The sequence below is a fragment of the Helianthus annuus genome, chromosome 5 (assembly GCF_002127325.2).
Source record: "Helianthus annuus cultivar XRQ/B chromosome 5, HanXRQr2.0-SUNRISE, whole genome shotgun sequence".
Taxonomy (NCBI): Eukaryota; Viridiplantae; Streptophyta; class Magnoliopsida; order Asterales; family Asteraceae; genus Helianthus; species Helianthus annuus.
The window spans coordinates 10,327,495-10,340,332 of NC_035437.2; the positions used below are offsets into that span (position 1 = coordinate 10,327,495).

General features: G+C 36.7%; 2 long non-coding RNA genes across 15 annotated transcripts; one reads left to right on the plus strand and one right to left on the minus strand.

Moving 5' to 3' along the window:
• Positions 1-5,228: 5,228 nt before the first annotated feature.
• On the minus strand, positions 5,229-8,316 carry LOC110939946. Of its 14 annotated transcripts, none has more exons than XR_004894122.1 (8): positions 8,006-8,311; positions 7,831-7,901; positions 7,667-7,725; positions 7,467-7,565; positions 7,264-7,356; positions 7,149-7,164; positions 5,724-6,012; positions 5,232-5,588 (listed from the first exon to the last, which is right to left on the minus strand). It is a non-coding gene; the product is annotated as an uncharacterized LOC110939946 (long non-coding RNA). The 14 variants fall into 14 exon arrangements; XR_004894121.1 differs by having other exon boundaries at positions 7,442-7,565; XR_004894120.1 differs by having other exon boundaries at positions 5,234-5,588; positions 7,487-7,565.
• Positions 8,317-9,346: 1,030 nt separating this feature from the next.
• On the plus strand, positions 9,347-12,554 carry LOC110939947. The gene is made up of 3 exons (XR_004894125.1): positions 9,347-9,732; positions 11,493-12,252; positions 12,352-12,554. It is a non-coding gene; the product is annotated as an uncharacterized LOC110939947 (long non-coding RNA).
• The last annotated feature ends 284 nt before the right edge of the window (positions 12,555-12,838 follow it).

Sequence of the window (12,838 nt, forward strand, 5' to 3'; positions counted from 1 at the left end):
TTTTTAAACGCCAATTACGCCACATAAGGGCATTTTGGTAATTTTACATAGGCTAAAAGGGTAAAAATGGAAAAACTGAGGTTTTAACTTTAGTCTACTGTTATAATATATATTTTTATTAAATATATCAGTAGGTATTATATCTTTTATGTAAAAACTAGTTTCGACATATACTATGTCGTAAAAATGCCTAAAAAGGCGATTTGGAGCCATTTCCGGGTTTTAAAAGAAAAGCTGATATTTTTATATTTCCAGAAGGCTCAACATCTCATATTTAACATAATAAATCAGTAGAAAAAGGTTTGAGGTCAAAAGGTTTTGTAAAACTCATTTTATGGCCGAAGGGGCAAAATCGGCATAAGCCGAATTAAGCTTAAAACCTCTAGTTATGCTCATCCTAAAAATAAATAAAAATCTTTAAAATTCCCAAAATATTATTATATAAAAGTGGGTATAAAGTTTTGATATAAAATTCGGGTTTAAATAGGTTATGCGTTAATTACGCTAATTATTTACTAAGAAAGCTTCTAATTACGCTAATGAGCATAACTCTTAATCTAGACCTCAAACTGATGTCAAATTTTGGGGACAAGTTTATATTTCAGTAACTAAGTTGTCTACCCTTTTATATTTTCAAAAATCATGATTTTTGGACATTTGGGCATAATGGTCAACATATGGGCATTTAACGGAAACATGCATACGAACAAGATATCTAATGAACCACGTTGCATAATCACAGGAGGATATACTAACATGTTATTAGGTCCAAAAGAAGCTCTAAGGCAATCTTAATCTTGACTAAAACGGGTCAGAACTGAAAGTCAAGGCGAAAGTCAAACTATGCGACTTTCGGTTCCGAACCGGGTCTAAAACAGAAAATTGTCGAGTTGAACATGTTGGAACATGTTCTTATACTTATTACCAAGTTATATTAATGTTCAAACAGGTTACATACAACCTACATTGCTAATTATGCGTTAATTTGAAATTAAGCATTATGTTGACTTTTTATGATTAGCTTTGACTCGACAATTGACATGCTTAGAGTGGGAATCTGGAAACACCCTTTTAAGGGTTGGTTACCCACTTAATTACCTTCCTAAAGGTATCTTTAATTCTTGATTTGACAGAGCACATTATGCTTAATCACGAAGTCAAACCTTAATTACGACGGTTTGACTTTTACTTAATTAGCTAAGGTAGAGAGGATTAAGGAGGGTTAAGGACACTTACAAGAGTCCTAAGAAGGATTATAGAGCCTAAGAAAATGAGTTGGTGACCAGAGGAGCTCCAGAGAGTCTTTAGCCAAAGTTCCAAGTGAGCAAGTTTCAAGTGAACATACTTAAGTCCTTTATATAGTGAACTAAGATGCATATAATCTTGCCAAGATAGTCTAGGATAGTTAGGAGATGTTCCCAAGTGTCCCTAAAGGCCTAAAAACTGCCTAGCAAGCCCATAGAATCGAAATGTTACGTTTTAAGTCGGTTAAATGCATTGGACAGGCAGCTGTCCAAAACTTACTGCCAGCGACGGTCTTACGGACCGTAAGCTTGAGGCCTTACGGTCCGTAAGGACCTCTTGCGGACCGTAAGCTACAGGGGTTACGGTCCGTAACCGACCTTACTGAAACATGGTTCAGGTGCCTTCCTTACGGACCGTAAGCCTAAGGCTTTGCGGTCCGTAACCGATCCTTGCGGGGCATGCCCAGGTACCCTGCTTACGGACCGTAAGTCAGGGGTCTTGCGGTCCGTAAGCGATGGCCAGAAGACAAAAGTTTGAAAACTTTTAAGTCTTGACCATGCATTCCAACTATTCCGAAATCAGACTTTCTTTTGCAGATGTGGGCCACCTGGACCAGCCATTGCATGCCCTACTTCCTCTTACATGTTCCTCATTCAAACTTAATTCATAATGGGACTTGTAACATCGACGGAGATTCCAAAAAAAATGAGTCTTGGACCCTCAAATACTTGGCCAAGGAAGATTAGCTATATTAATTCTTATTTACAAGAATTTTATTTAGATTAGGAGTAGTAACAACCTATATTTCCGAAGTCCTTGATAAAGATGTAACTTTATTTATCTGAGAGCAACCGGTTATCATATGAGATGATCATTAATTGATTTAAGGATCTTGGGATTTATAAAAGTTCGGGTCGCTCAGAGGTGATTTAATAACGTGTCGCCCTTGGGTCGTTCAGAGGTATTTTAAGTAACATGACGCCCTTTTTGTTAGAAATCCTACCACACATCTTTTTATTTAATCCGGTTTCTCTAACACGTCTGTCATACATGACACGTGTCTTTATTCTAATGGACAAGAATTTTTGAGGTGTTACATCCTCACCCCCTTAAAAGAAATCTCGACCTCGAGATTTACTGAAACAATTGAGGGTATTTTTCTTGCATCGTGGACTCTAACTCCCACGTAGAATCAGGACCTCTGCGGCCCTCCCATTTGACCTTGACAATGGGTACATACTTCCTTCGAAGCTTCTTTACCTGTCGGTCCTCAATCGACACAGGTTTTTCTATAAACTTTAAGCTTTCGTCTATCTGCACATCTGTATACGGTATGACTAGCGATTCATCAGCTAGACATTTCTTCAGATTGCAGATGTGGAACACGTTATGAATACCACTAAGCTCCTCTGGTAAGTTCAACTTGTAAGCCACTGATCCTACACATTCGATGATCTCAAATGGTCCGATATACCTCGGGCTTAACTTACCTTTCTTGCCAAATCTCATTACCCCTTTCCATGGTGATACTTTGATCAAAACTTTATCGCCAACCTCAAACTTGAGGGATTTTCGCTTACCATCAGCATAGCTCTTTTGCCTATCACGGGCAACTTTTAGGTGTTCAATAATCTGGGTAATCTTGTCCGTTGTCTCCAGGACTAATTCTGGTCCTGATAACTGAACGTCTCCTACCTCTGCCCAACAAATGGGTGTTCTGCACTTTCTACCATATAATGCCTCAAAAGGCGCAGCCTTAATGCTGGTGTGGTAGCTATTATTGTAGGAAAATTCGATCAGAGGTAGGTGCCTATCCCAACTTCCTCCTAGGTCAATCACGCATGCCCGAAGCATGTCCTCCAAGGTTTGAATAGTACGCTCACTTTGCCCATCCGTCTGAGGATGATAAGCTGTACTAAAATTCAATTGCGTACCCAGGGACTTTTGGAAACTCTCCTAGAAATGAGATGTGTATCTGGTATCCCTATCTGAGATAATAGATACCGGTACGCCATGCAGGGATACAATCTTATCCACGTACAGTTAGGCTAGCATGTCGGAACTGAAAGTTTCTCTAATAGGTAGGAAATGTGCTGACTTGGTCAGTCGATCCACTATCACCCAAATAGTGTCATTTCCTTTTTGCGTCTTGGGCAACTTGGTGATGAAATCCATTGTTACCATTTCCCATTTCCAAGTGGGAATCTCAGGCTGTTGTAGTAAACCTGACGGTTTCTGATGCTCGGCCTTAACTTGAGCGCACGTCAGACATTTAGCCACATGGGTGGCTATAGACTTTTTCAAGCCTATCCACCAGTAATTTGCCTTTACATCCTGGTACATCTTATCCGCTCCAGGATGGACGGAATATTTGGAACTGTGGGCTTCTTTAAGGATGACGTCACGAAGACCTTCTAAAACAGGAACCCATATTCTTCCATTTAGTCTCAGGATTCCGTCTTTACCATAGGATAACTGCTCTTCAGTTACTCCTAGCTTTTCATTGGGGTAGTTAGCTTCTAATACTGCCTCTTTTTGTGCGGCTAACAACCTTTCATTTAGACTGTTCCTGACCTCAATGCTTTTGGCATTGATTCTGATTGGCTTTATCCTTTCCTTCCTGCTCAGGGCATCTGCGACTACATTGGCCTTGCCTGGATGGTATCTTATTTCACAATCATAGTCATTTAGAGTTTCCATCCATCGTCGCTGCCTCATGTTCAATTCTTTCTGGTTGAACAGATGCTGAAGGCTTTTATGATCAGAATAGATCACACATTTAGTGCCATACAAATAGTGCCTCCACAATTTTAGTGCAAATACAACGACACCCAATTCTAAATCATGAGTGGTGTAATTCTTCTCATGCACCTTTAATTGTTGTGAAGCGTAGGCAATGACCTTGCCTTTCTGCATTAACACACAACCCATCCCGGTGTGTGATGCATCACAATAGACTACAAATTCATCAATCCCATCAGGTAACGTTAACACGGGAGCGTTACTTAATCTTTGCTTCAAAGTATCGAATGACTCTTGCTGCTTAGGTCCCCAATTGAACTTGCTATTCTTGCGAGTCAGCAAAGTTAGGGGTGCTGCAATTCTTGAGAAATTTTCGATGAATCTCCTGTAGTATCCAGCTAAACCTAGGAAACTGCGGATTTCCGTAGGTGTCTTCGGCTCCTGCCAATTCATGACAGCTTCAACTTTAGCGGGATCCACTTGAATACCACGCTCACTGACCACATGTCCAAGAAATTGGACTTCTCTTAACCAAAACTCACATTTGGAAAACTTTGCATATAACTTTTCTTGATGAAGCAGCTTCAGAATACAACGGAGGTGCTTCTCGTGATCAGCTTGATTGTTGGAATAAATGAGAATGTCATCGATAAAGACGATGACAAACTTGTCCAAATAAGGTTTGCAGACGCGATTCATGAGATCCATGAATGCGGCAGGTGCGTTTGTGAGCCCGAAAGGCATCACTAGGAACTCGTAGTGACCATAACGAGTCCTAAACGCAGTCTTGTGCACGTCTTCATCCTTAACCTTCAACTGATGATATCCCGATCTCAGATCTATCTTGGAGAAATAGCTTGCCCCTTGAAGTTGATCGAATAGATCGTCGATCCTGGGTAGAGGATACCTATTCTTAATGGTAACCTTGTTAAGCTCTCGGTAATCGATACATAAGCGCATCGAACCATCTTTCTTCTTGACAAATAGAATCGGTGCTCCCCAAGGAGACGAACTACTAGAAAATAGCCCTAATGCAACATTTTAAAAGCAACCTTTTCTAAATGAGTTGCATTTGACTCTAATGCAACTTCGTTGAACATAAAGGTTGCATTAAAATATCTAATGCAACTTTTTTTTATAAAAAGTTGCAAATTATATCGAAATTGCAACCTTTTTATTTAAAAGTTACAAATTTTACTATAACCGGCAACCTTTTTACTTAAGGTTGCAAATTCTATTGAAACTAGAAAAGTAACCCGCCGCGATGCGGCGGGAGGCTAGATTTATATAAATATTAAGCTTGTTGTCATTGAGTTACATCTATTTGGTTAGATACATGAGCTATACGGCTACTCGTTTTCGAGTTTTTGCGACAGAAAAATGTCAATATAAACATCTATTAAATACCACTACTTGTGTTTGAGTTTTTGAGACATCTAGTAGACATGTGGTGACAGCCGGCAACAAAACCCGCAGAGAAATTTGCACCAAGCACACACACACTGCGTTGCCTTATCACCCATCAACTCTCGTCGGGTAGACACGTAGGAGCTTTTTTCTCAACTATGTTGAAGGGCCAAATTGGGTCATGAAGCGAAAATCTGAAAAGAAACCAACCGCCATAGAGACATTAAACTGAGTGAAAAGACAAAAAGGTTGCTATACAAAAATATTTTATTTTATAAACCCCAACACTTTACATGAACAAAAATAGGAGTATTTTCATATGAACTTACAGATGGCCAATAGTTGTTTTCATGAGAAAGATAATTCTCCTCCTAACTGAATTATATGCACCTAAAAATGCTGAGTGAACCTGAGAATATTAGATGATTATATAATACATGTGATGGCGTAGAATGTAAATACATTATAAGAAAAATAACATGTCATGAGTGCCATCCCAGATGTAATCAGAAAGATATTTTTGTTCACCAGTTTGTTTCTTTTGACAATCCGATGCCGTGGAGGTACAAATTCGATCACCTTCTCTTGGTCGGTATGAAACATTATTTGACGTGTGATCTGTAGAGATGTAAATCATTAATTCCTTGATCGGTCGATCTACATATCTAAACCTAATCACAAACAATCTATAAGTTTCAACCAAACACATGACAATAATATTAACAACTAACAAATAACCATTAACAACTAAAATTTAACAGTCAAACTATACTCAAAACTGCCTCCGACGACGATTTATCGCCGTATTTCGAATACTGGAGACCAAAAGACGACGGAGCCGGAGTGATCGGCATTCGACGACGACGAAGCAGGCATTTCAGAATATACAATTCCTCTTCCAGCAGTCATCCACTGCAAATTACCAGCTCCAATGGTCCCTTTGTGACCCTCAAAGTTGTGCCACATCTCCGTGTAGTTGACCACAATTATCATTAATCCATTTTTTCAAACCTTTATAACCCATACCATCAACAACCTCCTCATCACCTCGATTATCATCAACTACCAACTATTATCATTTTAAAATGAAACTTTGAAATGGAGATATAACTTTCTAAAGTCGAACACTATTTAAAATCCAATTTACCACTAACAAAAGTGAGAAAAAGAAAGAATTGAAAATGTACCTAAGCTTTAGCAAATTGTTAGCTTCAAAGATATTTGTGAGGACCTCATGCTTCTACTTTTTTTTTTCTTAGGTTTGGTTGTACGAACATGAATTTAAGTATTTAAAAAACACGAGTCACATTATTAGTATACTTAATTGACCGGTGCATTACTTATTCTAAAACAAAATAAAAAAGTAGAACTAAACCTTTCATGTTGTTAGATCTAATACATGTTTAAGCTTGACCAGGTATGATAGTTCTATGTTAAAAAACATGCCAGTTTACACCCAAACTGGTTTGGGCCCACACTAATTTACATACACCTCTAGGTAATAGGAGACATATAGCCAGAATTGGTGCTCCACCATGGAGTGTAAATCTTGTGCTTTGTTAATAGCGATGCACAAATCCGTTTATAGGCCCAATCGAACTGGTTTGGAGCAAGTCAAACAAAGCCGAAACCGGTCCAACCCAAACAATCAAATTTGGAAAAACAATCTATTTATAAACGAAAGATAAGCACATACAAACATTGCATAACCAACAGTGTGCAATTTAAAATTAACTATTTTGTGAGAAACTTACCTGTTGAACTCAACACCTGCAAATGTAAACAAACTTCAAAGTAAATGATTATCACATCAAAATCAGATAGTAAAATACAATTTACAGTAACGGCAAAATTAATAATTTTTCTTACATAATTACTCTATTTTAACGTTCGAGGCACAACCCTGACTTCTTTTCTTCTTTCATTTTATTGTCATTCATCTGCTTCTCTCTCAGCCAAACCCTAATAGCGCAACAGGAGAAGAGAAAAAGAAATGGTTACACAAATCAGAACTGTAATTGATGGAAGTAGGAGGTAAAAATCAAACCGATTGTTGATAGTATCAATTTTACAAAGAAAACAAAGAACCGACGGTCAGAAGTCGTCTCATCTCGCAGCTCCCTTAACTCGAGGACCGCCACCAATCAGTCACTGTGGTCTGCAGCCACAACCTAATAATTATTAAGAAAATCAAGCGAATGAGTAATCAAATTCTTCACTTCTCATCACATATTCAGAATATGTATATTTTCAAATATAAAGCTTGGTATACCTTTACCCGCGGGAAAGTCGCCTTAACCGCCGGAAATCATATCTGAGCATAAAAAAAGTCTGCATATCAAGGATCCGTGCTGAAAACCGTTAATTGACCAACGTTTCGGCACATTTGGTCACATAACATAACAAAGCCACCATTGCTAGGTCTACAGTCGTTACCTCCGGTTCCCCAAATCGATGCCTTTAAGACTTCCAAGGATCATTCCCATTCCTAAAAATCACTTCCAAGCCTGTTCCATTTTCATATGCTTCCAAACTTTTATCACAAAATTTGACATACGACCAAATCAAGACTCGTACTAAGCAGATCTAACTGAAAATAAAGCACACATACCTGAACCGGGTCACCAGAATCGTGCTAAAATCTCGTCGGAACCCTAGCAACGCCAATCTGTAGAACCATATCCACCACCATCAGTCATTTAACCATCCTAAGCCATCGACCTACTCTCCCTTAAAACCCTCTATCGTGACTGTCTTTAATCATCTACGGAACCTTCATCACCTACTATGTATCGTTGATGCCGGAGATATGGCAGCGGTGGCGGTGGCGGTGGTGATGCCGATAGAGGTGTGATGCGGAGGGATGGCTCTCTCTCATGTGCGTGAGTGTGGTGAGGTGAGACGTACATGTTTAAAACCCTATTCTGGAATATAAAGCTTCTTTTGGAAGCTTACAACTCAAACAACATAAGGTACACCTAAGCTATGCACAAAAAACTAATAAAGCTAAAGTTACAATTCACTATTGCACAAAGTTGTTGTAAATTAGAAGTATATATAATTTACAAATATTGTTAGAAAAGTTGCATTGCAAAAATTGAAATGCAAGTCTTACTTTTAAAAGATAACATTTTTAAAAGTTAAATGTAATTATTATTATAAAAGATTGCATTCAAATATACACGATACCGTATCAATATCATAATTTATTTACTTATTGGCCCACGAATTTTCTATCACCAAAATGTTATAGGTTGAAAAATCCGTATATAAACAAAAATAGGAATTTAAAGAAATCTAATATTAAAAGAAATTAATAATAAACATTTAATAGTAAATAAAGATATTAATTGTTAATATCATTTAAAATTTAGATCTTTAAGATTATCGTAATAGGTTTCAATTAGGGGTATAAACGAGTCGAGCTACTCATAAGTTACTTGAAATTGGCTCGGAAAAAGCTTGAAACGAGCGAAGCTTAAACAAGCTCGAGCTTAAAAATAATCTTATTAGTAAACGAGCCTATTAATTGTATAATTTAATAATAAATATTATTATTCATAATTATGACAAAATAACGTTATATATGAATTTATAAAATATTAATTGTTATTAATGTATATTAATTAGTAAAACGATATATGAATTTATAAAATATTGTAATTGTTATTAATGTATATTAATTAATAAATAATAAACGAGTCGAGCTAAAGTTCAAGCTTGATTAAGTTCGGGCTCAGCTCAGCTTAGCTCATTTACATCCCTAGTTTGACGATGGCTTATCCCACTCTTGTAATAATTATTGATTAAAATTTTCAAAAATCAAAATATTAAGTAAGATATAAATTAATCGGGATCTACCCAAATTTTTACTTTTTTTTTGTTTCAGCTATTGTAAATGTTTAAATTATATAATGAAAACTTAATTGGGCTCTTAATTGGTTCTAACCTATCCACCTCTGCTTGAAGATCGTGTGAAACCCTATTATCAGTTTTGTCAGCAGGAAATCGGAAAAAAAAAGCTTAAATCACATATAGATACTAGATTAGTAACCCATATAACCTAATATTAGCGGCAGTCTTAACTTCAAAATTTTAGTTTTCCTCTTATCTATCTTAAACCGCATAACCAGTTCACCCTAAAACCGCATATGAGACCTAATTTCTGATGCTCGTTTGTGGTTCTCGCCATAAGGGTGAAGTGATAGATGTTTCATTATCAAATTAACTCACCATCATATCCGATTTGAACTAGGGGTTAACAGCTCTCATCCAACCATCTTCTTGGTTCGTATTAACAAATTTCGGCAACATCTCTGTTTTGCAGGTTACCATCAGGTATTTTTTATTTATTTTACATTTCAAAATTTTGTGTTTAACTATCAATTGCTGAATTTACTAAGTTTGTTTTCGTCTAACATGTGTTTCTTTGGCTGAACTAAACAAAATTGGGCCGAAATCTGATGTATTGAAAGTATCCACAACACTTGCTTGATAAAATGTATGTGTGAGATTTGCAGAATATAATGAAGATATATAGACTTGTGAATATGATATGAACTTAAAACACACAACTTCTCTCTTACACACTCACAGCTATGAGATCAATTTTGCATTGTAGAATATCTAGGGGAATTGTCATCTGATTTTGTTAATTTGTCCTCTTCCACTTGTAGTTGATCAACTATTACATTTCATGTGACCCCATTTATTGAAAAAGTTGGCAGTGTAGGTCTTGAAGTTCTTAGACCACGTGTAGTGGAAGACACAAATAATGCCCACACCCTTAGGCGTTTTGCGCCATATGACAGTTCAGTCAGCAATGGGGCATTAGACCATGTGTAGTCATAAAGCCCCTTAGGGGGCGTTATGCGACAAGTGGCGAAATAATACGGGGGCTTTATATCACAAGAGGGTGTAGTGGTAAGGGGGTTATATACCCCCTCAATTATACATACATACATATGTATGTATATATATGTGTGTGAATTGGGAAGATTGGGTCACGCCGTTATGCTCTTCGCGAGGACACAAATCCACCAGCCCATAGCGCCAACTGTAGTGGTGTGCGGTAGCGCTATGCCTCTTTTTCCCGTGATATGAAGCCCCACTACGGGTGGCGTTATGGGGCGTTTTTCTAAAATGGGTGTAGTGGGGATGTGAGCATTGTGGGGCATTATGTTAAAAGGGGTGTAAAAAATTAAGTAAAAAAACCATAAAAAAAGGGTATTGGCCAACCAAAAAGTAGAATACATGTGATTGGCCAAACAATTTAAGAAGAGGCGTGGAAAAAAGGACGCCATATGTTTTTTTTTTTTTTGAAAAAAACGCCCCGGAGGCGGTTGATGGGGAGCGTTTTTTTGGGGAAAAAGGCCCAAAAACTCCCATTACGTGTGGTCTTAACACATTGACCAACAACATGATAAATTTTAATGCTAATACCGGGGTTGTATGTAAATGTGAGCACATTTCTTGAAAAAGCTGGTACCGTAGGTCTTGAACCCTTTTGATAGCCTCTCTATTTAAAAAATATAGTATGTGGTGTCGAAGTATGTATATGGTTTGGTGTTTTGTATTTATATTTTGGTGGATTGTTTCCAGGCTGCTTCCTACTGTTTCGTCGTTTCCAATTGAATTACTTTTCATCATCAATAAATAAATGTGGCTTCAAGATGAAATAAAGTATGTATTTTGGCATTTTAAGTAGCTAGTACCATTTTAAAGGTTTCAAATTGATGCGATCTCCTGAAAAAAAATCCAGAACTTTAAAAAATAAAAAGTCAGATTTTGCATTCAGAAGGGGTCCAACTTTGGGTTTCTACAGATACAAAAAGTTGTATGTATTGCAGCTTCTGGTAGGAGTTTTTTCACTTGTTTATCGTTCACGTTAAAGAATTTTTATACTCATTTTATAATACAGTTTGTTATCGTTAGGGATTAACTTTAGGCTTTCTTCCGAGTGGTGGTTCGGTTCAACAAATCTGCAAAGATTCACATTGGGTTAATATGGTTTTTTTTTCTTTTCTAGGTGTATCTGATTGTGAATATCATCTAACATTTATAATATTGGAACTACTTTTTGATTAATTATGGATCAGATTGGACCTGGATCTGGTACAAACAAACATCTTAGAGAGGATGCAGAAATTGCTATGCAAGGATTCATCAATTTTGCTCAATATACATCTAGTATACATCTGTAAGTTGCTAGCTGTTAATATTTTTATTTGTAACCAGGTCATCCAACTACTAGTTTTTTTAGTTTTAGCCTTTAAGTTTGATTCTTCAAGTTCTTAAGCACACAAATTCTATTGAGCATAAAAATATGTGAGATATACCTGGCAGAATGGGTGGGTCAGGTTGGGCGCAGTGATGGGTCAGAATTGGTTCGTGTCAGAACATGTCTTTTTTATAAAAAGCTCATTTTGGTTCGGGTCAGAATTAGTTTTGATACCAATTGATACAATTCAGAATGGGTCAATTCTAATCTACAACATATTTTATACTTTCGATCCCTATCGTCCCAGCTAACTATATTTCCTTTATGTTCTAAACTTCTTTTAGTTAAGTTTTTTACGTAGTAGCATATTTAGGGAATCACATTGTAATGTGAATGTGAAATCTTAGCAGCGCAGGTTTTTGATAAAATGTCAGCGTTTGAACTCACCTAAAAATTAAGCGCTAAATCATTCAAAATCCAAGAGAAATCACCAGAAAGAATTACTAAAAATTTAGAAGAAGAATTAAATAAGCCGTATAACTAGGGGTCTGCACGGGCGATGTGGGAACATCAGCATGGTAAGGCTTCAGATCTTTTAAAAAGCACAAGAAAGGGGGACAATACTCCATAAATTTATGGTAAATTGACTTATTACTCATTATCTTTGTAATTGATTTGTTTCATCACTATTTAGCTTCTTATTCATTCCATTAATTATACTCATATATCTGTTGCAGGCCATTTTACTTTGGGGTATGATGACAAGTGGAGTTTTGAGAAGATGATCAGATTGAATTAACAACTTTACTTGGATTACTTTGTTATTTTGAAGTTGGAAATATATGTCAAAGTACAACATAAGATATTTATTACATTTATGTTATTGTGCTGGTGTAATTGAGATACTATTCCATATTAATAAAAATTTTAGTACGTCAAACAATGATGTTGTAGAGTTGCCTTTGACTATAATCAAGGTTGCGTTTGTTTTACTCTATATATAATAATGGTTGCATTTGAGTGTAAAAAAGGTTGCATTTTGGTATAGAAAAGATTGCATTTGAGGTGGCAAAAGTTGCATTTGAGATAGCAAAGGTTACATTTGAGTGCTAGAAAAGTTGCACTAAAAGTAAAAAAAGTTGCAATAGAATATAAAAAAGGTTGCATCATGAAAAGGTTGCATTATCTAACAAAAAGGTTGCATTAGGTCTAATGCAACTTCAC